Source organism: Triticum urartu, chromosome 6 (genome assembly GCF_003073215.2).
Source record: "Triticum urartu cultivar G1812 chromosome 6, Tu2.1, whole genome shotgun sequence".
In the NCBI taxonomy this organism is placed as follows: Eukaryota; Viridiplantae; Streptophyta; class Magnoliopsida; order Poales; family Poaceae; genus Triticum; species Triticum urartu.
In genome coordinates, this window is record NC_053027.1 from 37,102,926 (window position 1) to 37,115,390 (window position 12,465).

Below are 12,465 nucleotides of genomic sequence, written 5' to 3' on the forward strand. Positions count from 1 at the left end.
GCAAACCCCCTTTACATTCATTGTAACAGTCTAGTTTAACAACACACGTATACCCTTGATATGACCTTGTCATTCATTATTGTATCAGTCTCCGGTTTACGCAATTTCACATATCTGTATATCTTTAATCCATTGCATCTTGCGTACCACCATGAATGATTTGTAAACCGGCATTCTTTTTCAGCTTTTCGTTCCACAATGGCCAAACAGTTTTTCGCTTGCAACTGGGCTCCTTCCCGGGTCACCGAGGAACAGTTGAACGGAATGGTCAATATCGGCACCTTGCCTAAGAAAACTGAAATTCGATGGCGAGTTCCAGGAACAGAGAATCCTCCTACCCCGAGGCAGGGTGAGGTAGTGGTCTTTGTCGACTACATAGGCTGTGGTTTCAAACCGCCCGGGTCGAAGTTTTTCCGAGATGTGCTTGCCAGTTTCCAACTCCATCCTCAAGATATCGGACCCAACTCGGTGTCCAATCTATACAACTTCCAAGACTTTTGTGAAGTGTACTTACAAGAAGAACCAACTGCTGAGCTGTTCCGGGACTTTTTTCATCTGAACCGGCATACAGAATTTGTAAACGGTCCCAATACTGAACTTGGTGGTGTCTTTGTTCAAAAGCAGAAGGAAGTTGAATTCCCTCATGCCAAACTGCACAGTCACCCTAAGGAATGGAACCAGACTTGGTTCTACTGCATAGATACCTCTCCTGAAGATGAGAACCCTCTTCCAGGCTACCGTGATCACCGGCTTTCCAACACTCATCCAATGCCGCAACGTTTAAGTTCTGTGGAACGGGCCAAATATGCCCCTCAACTCGCCAAGCTCCGGGCCTTTATGGCCAACGGTTTAACAGGCGTTGATTTTGTGCGTTGCTGGATATCTTGGAGCGTCTTGCCACTAAGCCGTCGCCCCGGTTTAATGTGTGAGTACACCGGTGAATTAGAAGACCCCCAACGCCACATCAACATTCAGGTAACCGATGAAGAGGTCACTGAAAGCGTCAAGAAAATTTTGAATGAACCGGAATCAGTCTATCGCCAAACCGGCTCGAACCCCTTCTATACTCAAAATAAACCACCTGCTGTAAGCACTATGCTTCCTTTTTATCTTTGATATCTTTAAATTGTTCAACTTGTAAACTTGATTTTGTTTGTGTATAAACAGGGTGATGATCCCTTCTGGAAGCGGAAATCCGCAGATAAAGCGGCAAAGCCATCCCGTCCCAAAACCAAAGCCGTCAAGCATACCTCAAAGCGGAAAATAGCTGACCAGATCAACATGGAACTTGATGAAGATGCAGATGATCCGGAAGTTGAGGTAGAACTTGACTCACTTGGCTCCCTTTTCATGCACCTCATTAACAATGATCTTTATCAGGAGGACGTAGAAGGCAGCCAGTCTAATGATGTAGAGGTAATTACCCTTTCCTCCGGTTCAGACTCTATGCCAACCCAAAAAACCCGTCAAGCGGTCCGGAAAGTAAGCTTTTCTCATCCTCTTGCTTACTTGGATCCAACATTTATTTTGAAGACGCAGCAGCATGAAGCTCGCCGGACAACTCGGCACAACGGCCAACAGGTCACTTCGGCCGGTTTACCTGATACCCCGGTTCGGAAGCGCCGATCTGAGGTCTCCCCCACTTCTGACAATTCTTATCCCAAGGCAGGTTATTTCAGACAACCTCTTAATCCGTCTGATTCCAATTATCAGGTGACACCTCCCTCATCCTCTAGCGAGTCAATAGCAACCCAACTCCCTCCTCTCAAAACTGTAGCTGGGTAAATACTCAAAACCTTTCTTCGAATGTTTTACATATTCTGAGTAATATGCTAAATTTTCACCTCTTTTATTTTTGTTTGCAGAGCCAAAGCCAGACCCAGCAAAAAAGCTCGGGTGAACAATCCATCTGAAGACCAGGTGGTTCTTGAACAGGAGCAAACAGATGAACCGAACCAAACTCATGAACCGGAGGGTCCCCATCCTGACGCTACCTTTGATGAGCCACCCCCTCAAGACCGGAATATTAATGAACAAAGTGAAGCTGATACTGCTATTCCTGATACTGAACCGGCAGCTCCAATCCAGGCTAGTCCGGTGAGAGTTACTAGCACTCCACCATCACCCACAAAAGCTACTCGAGGCCCAGGAGATGACGTTATCATTACTAGCATGGGCCACAACTCTCCTGGCCATCCTGTAATCTTGGCCAAACATAGCGCCAAAGAAGAGCGTGCTGCCATGGAGAAGGGTAAATGGAGCACTGATTTGTCAAGTTATGCTCATCTCAGCGCTGAAGAACTCCAATCCGGTTTTTTAAACCGTCTGCACTCGAACCGAGATTATGAGGCCGGTTCGGTGAACTTAATGAAGGAACACTATGAGGTATTTTCATCTCCCTTTATTTCTTGATTCCAAAGTTGAAACACTAGCCCAAGTAGCTCCCAAGGGCCGTTTTATGATGTGAATCTTAAACCGGGACTTTGTAATACTTTAATCCTCTCCTCAGTGTAGCCCCCAAAGGCCGGTTTAGCTTTGCGAGGTAATCTGGGTCTTGAATCCATGCATCCATTTTGAACAGATGTACATTAGCTCCCAAGTGTCAAGGATAATGCTTGCATTGTTCTGGAGACTTATAAAAGATGTATTGATAATAGAGCAAATATGCATTAGCCCCCAAGTACGAAGTGCATAACTTGTTACACGCTTAGTACTTAGAAAATACATATCCTGTTGTTGACATATCTTCGCTGTTACAGGCTGAGCTAAGCAATAGAGATGCCCGAACCGCTGATTTGCAAGAGAACGTGAAGTCCCAACAAGCAGAGGCTGTGAAAGCCAAGGAGGAGCTGACCAAAGCCTTGACAGCTATGGAAAAGCTAAAGGAGTCTTTTAACAAGGAACGTGCTGACTGGGAAACCGAAAAGGCCGGTTTAACCAAAAGAGCTGAAGATGCCGAAACAGCCCTGAAGCCAGTTGTAGATGAACTAACTGGTTTGAAGCGGCAAATCAATGCCATGACGTCCGCTGTATTTGGTAAGTATCTCCTTATGCTGTTTGTCCAATTCATGAGATCTTATTGTTTACCAGTTGGGCTGATATTAAACCATGACAGGCACTTGCATTACTCATCTGGGCGCTGATATGCGGATGAAGCTTAAAGCGGCTTACACCTTAATAGAACAACTTTACTCTGGATCCTGGCGTGCTATATGCACTGCAGCCTACAATAAACCGGCACCAACACTGATAAAAGAAACCCTTGAGAAGCTGTCCATGCTACCAGCCCGGATTACTGAATTGAAGAAGGCAGCCGCAAGAGCAGGAGCGCTGACCGCACTAATCCGGGCCAAAGCATGGATTCCGAATCTTGAAGCGGATGACATCATTAAAGGATATCCAGGTGTGAAGAAGGACGGTTCAAACTTCGACAATGATGATCTCCGAAGGCTGACAAAGGAGATGCGGCCAATAGCCAGCAAACTGGCAGAAGACACAGATTTATCTCATTTCCAGCCGGCTTACGACACTGAAGGGAAGAGACAGCCTGCCGAAATCCATGAAGTCGAAGAACTTGTGCCTCCAATCCGTAAGCATAATTACGCTCCTGACATTAACCCCTCCAGCCTTATCCATGAAGAAGCCGTGTTTCAAGCTTTAACCGGAATCGATTGGTCAAAGGTTGATTTCCAGCGTCTGGGGAGGGATGAAGAAGAAGTGATTGCACCAAATGATCCTCAACCATCAAGCCGTCCAGACGAAGCATCTTAAACCGGCCGCCGGTTTACCAGCTATTGTGTGCCACTACTTAGAAACAATTATTCAATTGGAGCCGTTTTGAAGCTTCTTGTAATAGGATAGCAAAAACCCCTTTATCTATCATGCCATCGAGTATGTTTTGTGGTGCTTTGACATTGTGAGAACTTGCTCCACTTTTGGAATTCATGTATGCATAATCCTTTATGTTCCTGCATATGAAAACTAAAAATCATCCTAGTGGTTTACCACGAGATGGGTTATGATGCCCACAAGCCATACACAACTTGGATGGATAACCAAAGTTTGTAGTAATCCGATAAAATAAGTAATACCTGTGATATACCTCGTTGGCTGACCAACTACTTGTATGGTAGAGGTAAAATCATTAATCCGGAGTGTTGATAAATCCTGGCCCTCTTGCCGGTTCATGTAGAAATCATATTGGGCTAAAAAGCCGTTGATTTGTCCGTATAAGGTTGGTGACATCTAGTCAAGACCAGTCCGGAGCAATTCACTACCAGTTTAGAATCTGATCATGTACTAACAACGAAGCGCTGAAAGTCATGCCGGTTTGTAATGAACACCGGTTTGTCAGAAAAAATGTTTATAAATCCCTTATCAAAAGATGTTAAAACAACAAATACAAAAGAAATATGCAAGGCTTTTCATGGGCTGCCAGGCCCTAAATCGAGGCTTTTCATGGGCTGCCAGGCCGCTGAGTTAAACCATTTTGCAAAGCCTTTTTAAGATGGACCTCAATCTTTAACCAATCACTGATTTAACTTTGACAAGTTCAGGGTCCATGGGATTGACTTGTCAAACGTTCGATGGGTCATACCAGGTTTACCTGGACGGAGTGACTTACTTAAAGAGGCAAGATAACCCGGGGTTTTAGGTGAATACACCTGGCTTCCAAGCCTGGCTTGATAGCCTATTACAAGGGTTCAAAACTCATTGTTATTTTAGAAGCAAAGAGCCCCCAGGTAACATGTGAGCTGTGCTCGGTGGTTACCTATGTTTGAGCTGTGCTTAATGCAATATACTCTCTTTGGCTCCACAGAATTTCCTTTTGGCTTAAAGCCTATCAAGAGGTGTAGCTATGGAGTGATAACAACCAAGCCCCCTAGTGACATCCCTTTGTGGTGTTAAACCGATCAAGAGGTGTAGCTATGGTGTGACAACAACCAAGCCCCCTAGTGATATCCCTTTGTGGTTTCAAACCGATCAAGAGGTGTAGCTATGGTTCAGATACGACCGAGCCCCCTAGTGATTTTCTTTATATCTGTGCGGCCGTAGAGACCAGTTTAACAAAACTCTGCTTTGTCAGTAGAAACTCTTGTAAGCTCACACACGATGAAAAAGAACAGAGACCCTGCTTTATTCGAGGCTCCGGTTTATTATATAATATATACATTGTCATAAATATGTACATACGAAGAGCCTGTGGCTCAAGTATAGTAAGGCCGAAGAAGAGCTATATTCCACGGCCGCTTGGTCTCCTCCTCCGATTTACGTGAGTCTTTGTGCTCTCGAACATCAATGAGGTAGTATGACCCGTTGTGCAGATTCTTGCTGACCACAAAAGGTCCTTCCCAAGGTGGGGATAATTTGTGCATATCAGTCTGATCCTGGATGAGGCGGAGCACCAGATCGCCCTCTTAAAAAGTTCTGGTCTTAACCCGGCGGCTGTGATAACGTCGGAGATCTTGTTGATAAATCGCTGAATGCGCTGCTGCAAGATCACGCTCCTCATCTAACAGGTCCAGGGAATCCTGACGTGCTGTCTCATTATCAGCTTCAATATAAGCTGCCACACGGGGCGAGTCGTGACGTATGTCACTAGGAAGAACTGCCTCCGCTCCATAAACCATGAAGAAAGGAATGTAACCCGTAGATCTGTTAGGTGTGGTGTTGATGCTCCATAACACAGAAGGTAACTCCTCAACCCAACAACCCGGTGTCCGCTTCAAAGGAACCATAAGCCGGGGTTTAATACCTCTCAAAATTTCTTGATTTGCCCTCTCCGCTTGACCATTAGATTGGGGGTGAGCCACCGATGCTATATCAAGCCGGATATGCTCTTGGCAAAATTCCTCCATCTCTTCCTTTGACATATTAGTACCATTATCAGTTATAATACTGTGTGGAAAGCCAAACCGGAATATCACCTTTTTGATGAACTGAACCGCCGTGGCCGTATCACACTTACTGACTAGCTCTGCTTCCACCCATTTGGTGAATTTGTCAACTGCCACTAATAAGTGGGTCTTTTTGTCCTTGGATTGCTTGAAGGGTCCAACCATATCAAGCCCCCAAGTTGCAAACGGCCAAGTTATTGGAATCATCCTCAACTCCTGAGCTGGAATATGAGCACGGCGTGCGAATTTTTGACAACCGTCACATCTTTTGACTAAATCCTCCGCATCAACATGAGCTGTTAACCAATAAAAACCGTGGCGAAAAGCTTTAGCTACCAAAGACTTTGAACCGGCGTGGTGACCACAACCCCTTCATGGATTTCTCGCAAAATCTCACAACCCTCTTGAGGAGAGACACAACGCTGAATTGCCCCTGAGAAGCTGTAACGATGTAACTCTCCGTTGAGTATGGTCATCGACTTAGAACGCCGGATTATCTGTCGGGCTGAGGTTTCATCCTCCGGTAACTCGCCCCGGTTCATGTAAGCCAGGTATGGGATTGTCCAATCCGGTATGACATGCAAAGCTGCCACCAATTGAGCCTCCGGATCAGGAATAGCCAACTCCTCCTCTATTGGTACCTTGACCGACGGATTATGCAACACGTCAAGAAAGACATTTGGTGGGACCGGTTTACGCTGAGAACCAAGGCGGCTTAAAGCGTCCGCCGCTTCGTTCTTTCGCCGGTCTATATGGTCCACCTGATAACCCTTGAAGTGACCAGCCACTGTGTCCACCTCTCGTCGATATGCAGCCATGAGTGGGTATTCAGAATCCCAAGTGCCAAACACCTGTTGAGCCACCAGATCTGAATCCCCAAAGCACTTAACCCGGCTTAAGTTCATCTCCTTAGCCATCCGAAGACCGTGGAGTAAGGCCTCATACTCAGCTACATTGTTAGTATAAGGGAACATTAAACGGATGACATAACAAAACTTGTCACCTCGTGGGGAAGTTAGTATGACTCCAGCCCCTGAGCCCTCCAACTGTCTGGTCCATCAAAGTGAATAGTCCAATACGTGTTATCTGGCTTTTCCTCTGGTGTCTGCAACTCTGTCCAATCATTGATGAAATCCACGAGCGCTTGGGATTTAATTGCTGTGCGAGGCGTGTATTTGAGCCCGTGAGGCCCAAGCTCAATAGCCCACTTAGTAATTTGGCCAGTTTCTTCTCTGTTTTGAATGATATCTCCCAGAGGGGCTGAACTGACCACTATGATAGGATGACCTTGAAAATAATGTTTGAGCTTCCGGCTTGCCATAAACACTCCATACACCAGCTTCTGCCAATGTGGATACCTCTGCTTCGATTCAATGAGTACCTCACTGATATAATAAACCGACCGTTGAACCGGATATTCCTTTCCAGCTTCCTTGCGCTCCACCACAATAGCCACGCTAACAGCTCGGGCATTAGCAGCCACGTACAACAATAACATCTCTTTATCGATCGGGGCTGCAAGCACAGGCGGTTCAGCTAACTGCCTCTTCAGATCCTCAAATGCTTTATCAGCCGCCTCACTCCAGACAAAATCATTTGTTTTCTTTAGCATCTGATATAGAGGGATAGCCTTCTCCCCAAGACGACTGATAAACCGGCTCAAAGACGCAATCCAGCCAGCCAAACGTTGAACGTCATTGATACACGCCAGTTTAGCCAAAGATGTAATTGCTAAGATTTTTTCTGGATTAGCCTCAATGCCTCTATTTGACACCAGAAAACCCAAGAGTTTGCCTGCCGGGACACCAAAGACACACTTTTCCGGATTGAGCATCATCTGTAAACCCGGAGGTTGTCAAAGGTTTCTCTCAAATCATCTATCAATGTTTCCTCCTTCCTGGACTTTATCACAATATCATCTACATATGCATGAACATTGCGCCTAATCTGCTTATGAAGACAATTCTGAACACAACGTTGATAAGTTGCCTGGGCACTCTTGAGCCCCAAAGGCATGGAGACATAGCAGAAGGCTCCAAAAGGAGTTATAAAAGCCGTCTTCTCCTGGTCCTTAACTGCCATTTTGATCTGATGATAACCAGAATAAGCGTCCAAAAAACACAAACGGTCACAACCCGTCGTAGCATCAATAATCTGATCAATACGAGGGAGGGCAAAGGGATCTGCAGGGCAAGCCTTGTTCAAGTCTGTGTAATCTACACACATACGCCAAGTGCCGTTTTTCTTAAGAACCAGCACCGGATTAGCCAACCACTCTGGGTGAAAGACCTCCACGATAAACCCTGCGACCAACAACCGAGCTATCTCTTCACCAATAGCCTTGCGCCTTTCTTCATTGAAGCGGCGGAGAAACTGCCGGGCCGGTTTAAACTTAGGATCAATGTTAAGTGTGTGCTCAACGAGTTCCCTCGATACACCTGGCATGTCATAAGGTTTCCATGCAAAGATGTCCCGGTTCTCACGGATGAACTCGATGAGCGCGCTTTCCTATTTGGGATCCAGGTTAGCGCTGATGCTGAACTGCTTGGATGAATCACCAGCAACAAAATCAACCATCTTAGTATCTGTGGACGATTTAAATTTCAACGCCGGATCGTGTTTCGTAGTTGGCTTTTTCAAAGAAGTCATATCTGCCGGATCAACTTGGTCTTTATAAAACTTCAGCTCCTCCGTGGCACAAACCGACTCAGCATAAGCCGCATTACCTTCCTCACATTCCAAAGCGATCTTCCTGCTCCCGTGTATTGTGATGGTCCCCTTATGACCTAGCATCTTAAGCTGTAGATAAACATAACACGGCCTTGCCATGAACTTAGCATAAGCCGGTCGCCCAAACAAAGCGTGATACGAACTTTTGATTTTCACCACCTCAAAAGTCAATGTTTCTGATCTTGAATCATGATAATCTCCAAAAGCCACCTCTAAGGCTATCTTGCCCACTGGATATGCAGACTTACCAGGATCACACCATGAAAAACGGTGTTTGACGGTTTAAGATTCTTATCTGTCAACCCCATACGACGGAAGTATCATAATATAGAATGTTGATACTACTTCCCCCATCCATGAGTACCCTAGTGAACTTATATCCCCCAACTTGAGGGGCCACCACTAAGGCCAGATGACCCGGATTGTCAACCCGGGGCGGGTGATCCTCTCTACTCCATAAAATGGGTTGCTCAGACCAGCGCAAATACTGAGGCACCGCCGGTTCAACAGAGTTCACTGCCCTCTTATGAAGCTTCTGATCATGCTTACACAAGCTAGTGGTGAAGACATGATATTGCCCACTATTTAACTGCTTAGGATTTCTCTGATAACCCGACTGCTGCTGCTGCTGGTTGCCCTGATGGTTGTAGCCTCCCTGGTTGCCTTGGTTCCCTTGATTGCTGTGTCCGGTTTGATTGCCCTGAAATCCTGAACCGGAGCTGCCGCCTCCGTAACCCGGTCCGTGGAAACCACCTCCTGAACCGCCGGGCGTGCCATTATCGTACTGAAACATATTGGAGTTCTTGAAATCTCGCATGATATAACAATCCTTCCAAAGATGCGATGCTGGCTTCTCCTTTGATCCATGCTTTGGACAAGGTTGATTTAACAGGCGCTCCAAATTGGGGCCTGAACCTCCGTCCCTCTGGGGCTGCTTGCCCTTACGGCGCTGACCATTCTCCTGAGCATTGGTGTTAGCCACAAAGTCCAAACTGCTGTCGGCCATGCACTTACCATTGTTCCCATGGCCTGCCGGATTATGCTGCCGACCCTTGGTGTTGCCGTTCTTTTTCCCTTTCCCCGGTTTGTCCTCCTCTGAGTTAGGGTCTTTGGTATTATCTAAATCGGCGTATTTAACCAAAGCGGCCATAAGCGTTGACATATCATTGCAGTGACATTTGAGCCTTCCTAACTTCTGTTTGAGCGGCGGAAAATGGCAATTGCCCTCCAACGTTAGCATTGCGGTATCTGCATTGATACGATCCGATGAATGCAAAATAGCTGAGACCCGCTTTACCCAATGGGTCGTGGACTCCCCATCCTCTTGGACACAAGCGGCCAGATCCACAATTGACATGGACTGCTTACAAGTATCTTTGAAGTTCTGGATAAACCGGTGCTTCAATTCGGCCCATGATCCGACAGAGTTAGTTGGTAAGCTCTTCAGCCAAGTACGAGCTGTTCCTTCCAACATCATGGTGAAGTATTTAGCACATACCGCTTCATCCACATCTAACATCTCCATTGCCATCTCGTAACTTTCAACCCATGCCTCTGGTTGCAGATCGGCGGTGTAATTCGGTACCTTACGAGGTCCTTTGAAATCTTTGGGCAGTCGCACATTACGCAAAGCGGGGGTGAGACACGGCACCCCTAAGGAACTGAATACCACACCTGGCTCTACCGAAGCGGTAGGGTGAACCGGCGTGGGTTGACGGGCTCCGTGCAGAGCTGCTAACTCGGCCTCTCGACGTGCGCGAATCATGACCCACAAGTATAGGGTATCTATCGTAGTCCTTTCGATAAGTAAGAGTGTCGAACCCAACGAGGAGCAGAAGGAAATGATAAGCGGTTTTCAGCAAGGTATTCTCTGCAAGTACTGAAATAAGTGGTAACAGATAGTTTTGTGATAAGGTAAATTGTAACGAGCAACAAGTAACAGAAGTAAATAAAGTGCAGCAAGGTGACCCAATCCTTTTTGTAGCAAAGGACAAGCCGAAACAAACTCTTATAATAGGAAAAGCGTTCCCGAGGACACATGGGAATATCGTCAAGCTAGTTTTCATCACGTTCATATGATTCGCGTTCGATACTTTGATAATTTGATATGTGGGTGGACCGGTGCTTGGGTGCTGTTCTTACTTGAACAAGCATCCCACTTATGATTAACCTCTATTGCAAGCATCCACAACTACAACAAAAGTATTAAGGTAAACCTAACCATAGCATGAAACATATGGATCCAAATCAGCCCCTTATGAAGCAATGCATAAACTAGGGTTTAAGCTTCTGTCACTCTAGCAACCCATCATCTACTTATTACTTCCCAATGCCTTCCTCTAGGCCCAAATAATGGTGAAGTGTTATGTAGTCGACATTCACATAACACCACTAGAGGCTAGACAACATACATCTTATCAAAATATCAAACGAATACCAAATTCACATGACTACTAATAGCAAGACTTCTCCCTTGTCCTCAGGAACAAACATAATTACTCACAAAGCATATTCATGTTCATAATCAGAGGGGTAATAATATGCATATAGGATCAGAACATATGATCTTTCACCAAATAAACCAACTAGCATCAACTACAAGGAGTAATCAACACTACTAGCAACCTACTAGCACCAATCCCGGACTTTGAGACAAGAATTGGATACAAGAGATGAACTAGGGTTTGGAGATGAGATGGTGCTGGTGAAGATGTTGATGGAGATTGCCCTCTCCCGATGACAGGAGCGTTGGTGATGACGATGGTCATGATTTCCCCCTCCCGGAGGGAAGTATCCCTGGCAGAACAACTCTGCCGGAGCTCTAGATTGGTTTCGCCAAGGTTCTGCCTCGTGGCGGTGGATTCTCGCCCCGAAAAGTTCCTTCTGAATTTTTTCTCATCGAAAGACTTCATATAGGACAAGATGGACGTCGGAGAGACACCAGGGGGCCCACGAGGTAGGGGGGCGCGCCCTAGGGGGGCACCCCCCACCCTCGTGAGCAGGGTGTGGGCCCCCTGGCCTTCATCTTTGGCGAGGATTTTTCTTTATTTATTTTAAGATGTTCCGTGGAGTTTCAGGACTTTTGGAGTTGCGCAGAATAGGTCTCTAATATTTGCTCCTTTTCCAGCCCAGAATTCCAGCTGCCAGCATTCTCCCTCCTTATGTAAACCTTGTAAAATAAGAGAGAATAACCATAAGTATTATGACATAAAGTGAAATAACAGTCCATAATGCAATAAATATCGATATAAAAGCATGATGCAAAATGGACGTATCAACTCCCCCAAGCTTAGACCTCGCTTGTCCTCAAGCGAAAAGCCGATAACAATAAATATGTCCTCATGTTTAGAGGTAGAGGCGTCGATAAAAAATAAAATACGGACATGAAGGCATCATGATTATTCTCATAACAGCAACATATATAGATTTTGTCATATGATTACTTATGTTCAAGTGATGATCTATTCACAATGCAAAAGTATAAATCATAAACCTTATTGGGCTCCAACAAACTATAATCTCAGTCATTGAAGCAATTGCAATTTATCATAATATCGGAAAGAGTCTATGTCAGAGCTAAAAAGCAAGTCCACATACTCAATTATCATTTAGTCCTCCATAATTGCTAACACTCACGCAATACTTGTGGTTATGAAGTTTTAATCGGACACAGAGAAAGATAGGGGCTTATACTTTTGCCCCACAACCTTTTACCTTAGGGGTAATGTCAACAATAATGGTTCATGCTCCCATACATCCAATTAGATATATATATATATATATATATATCATGTTCTTTCCAACATGCTGAGCTTGCCAAAGGATAAAATGAAAAAGA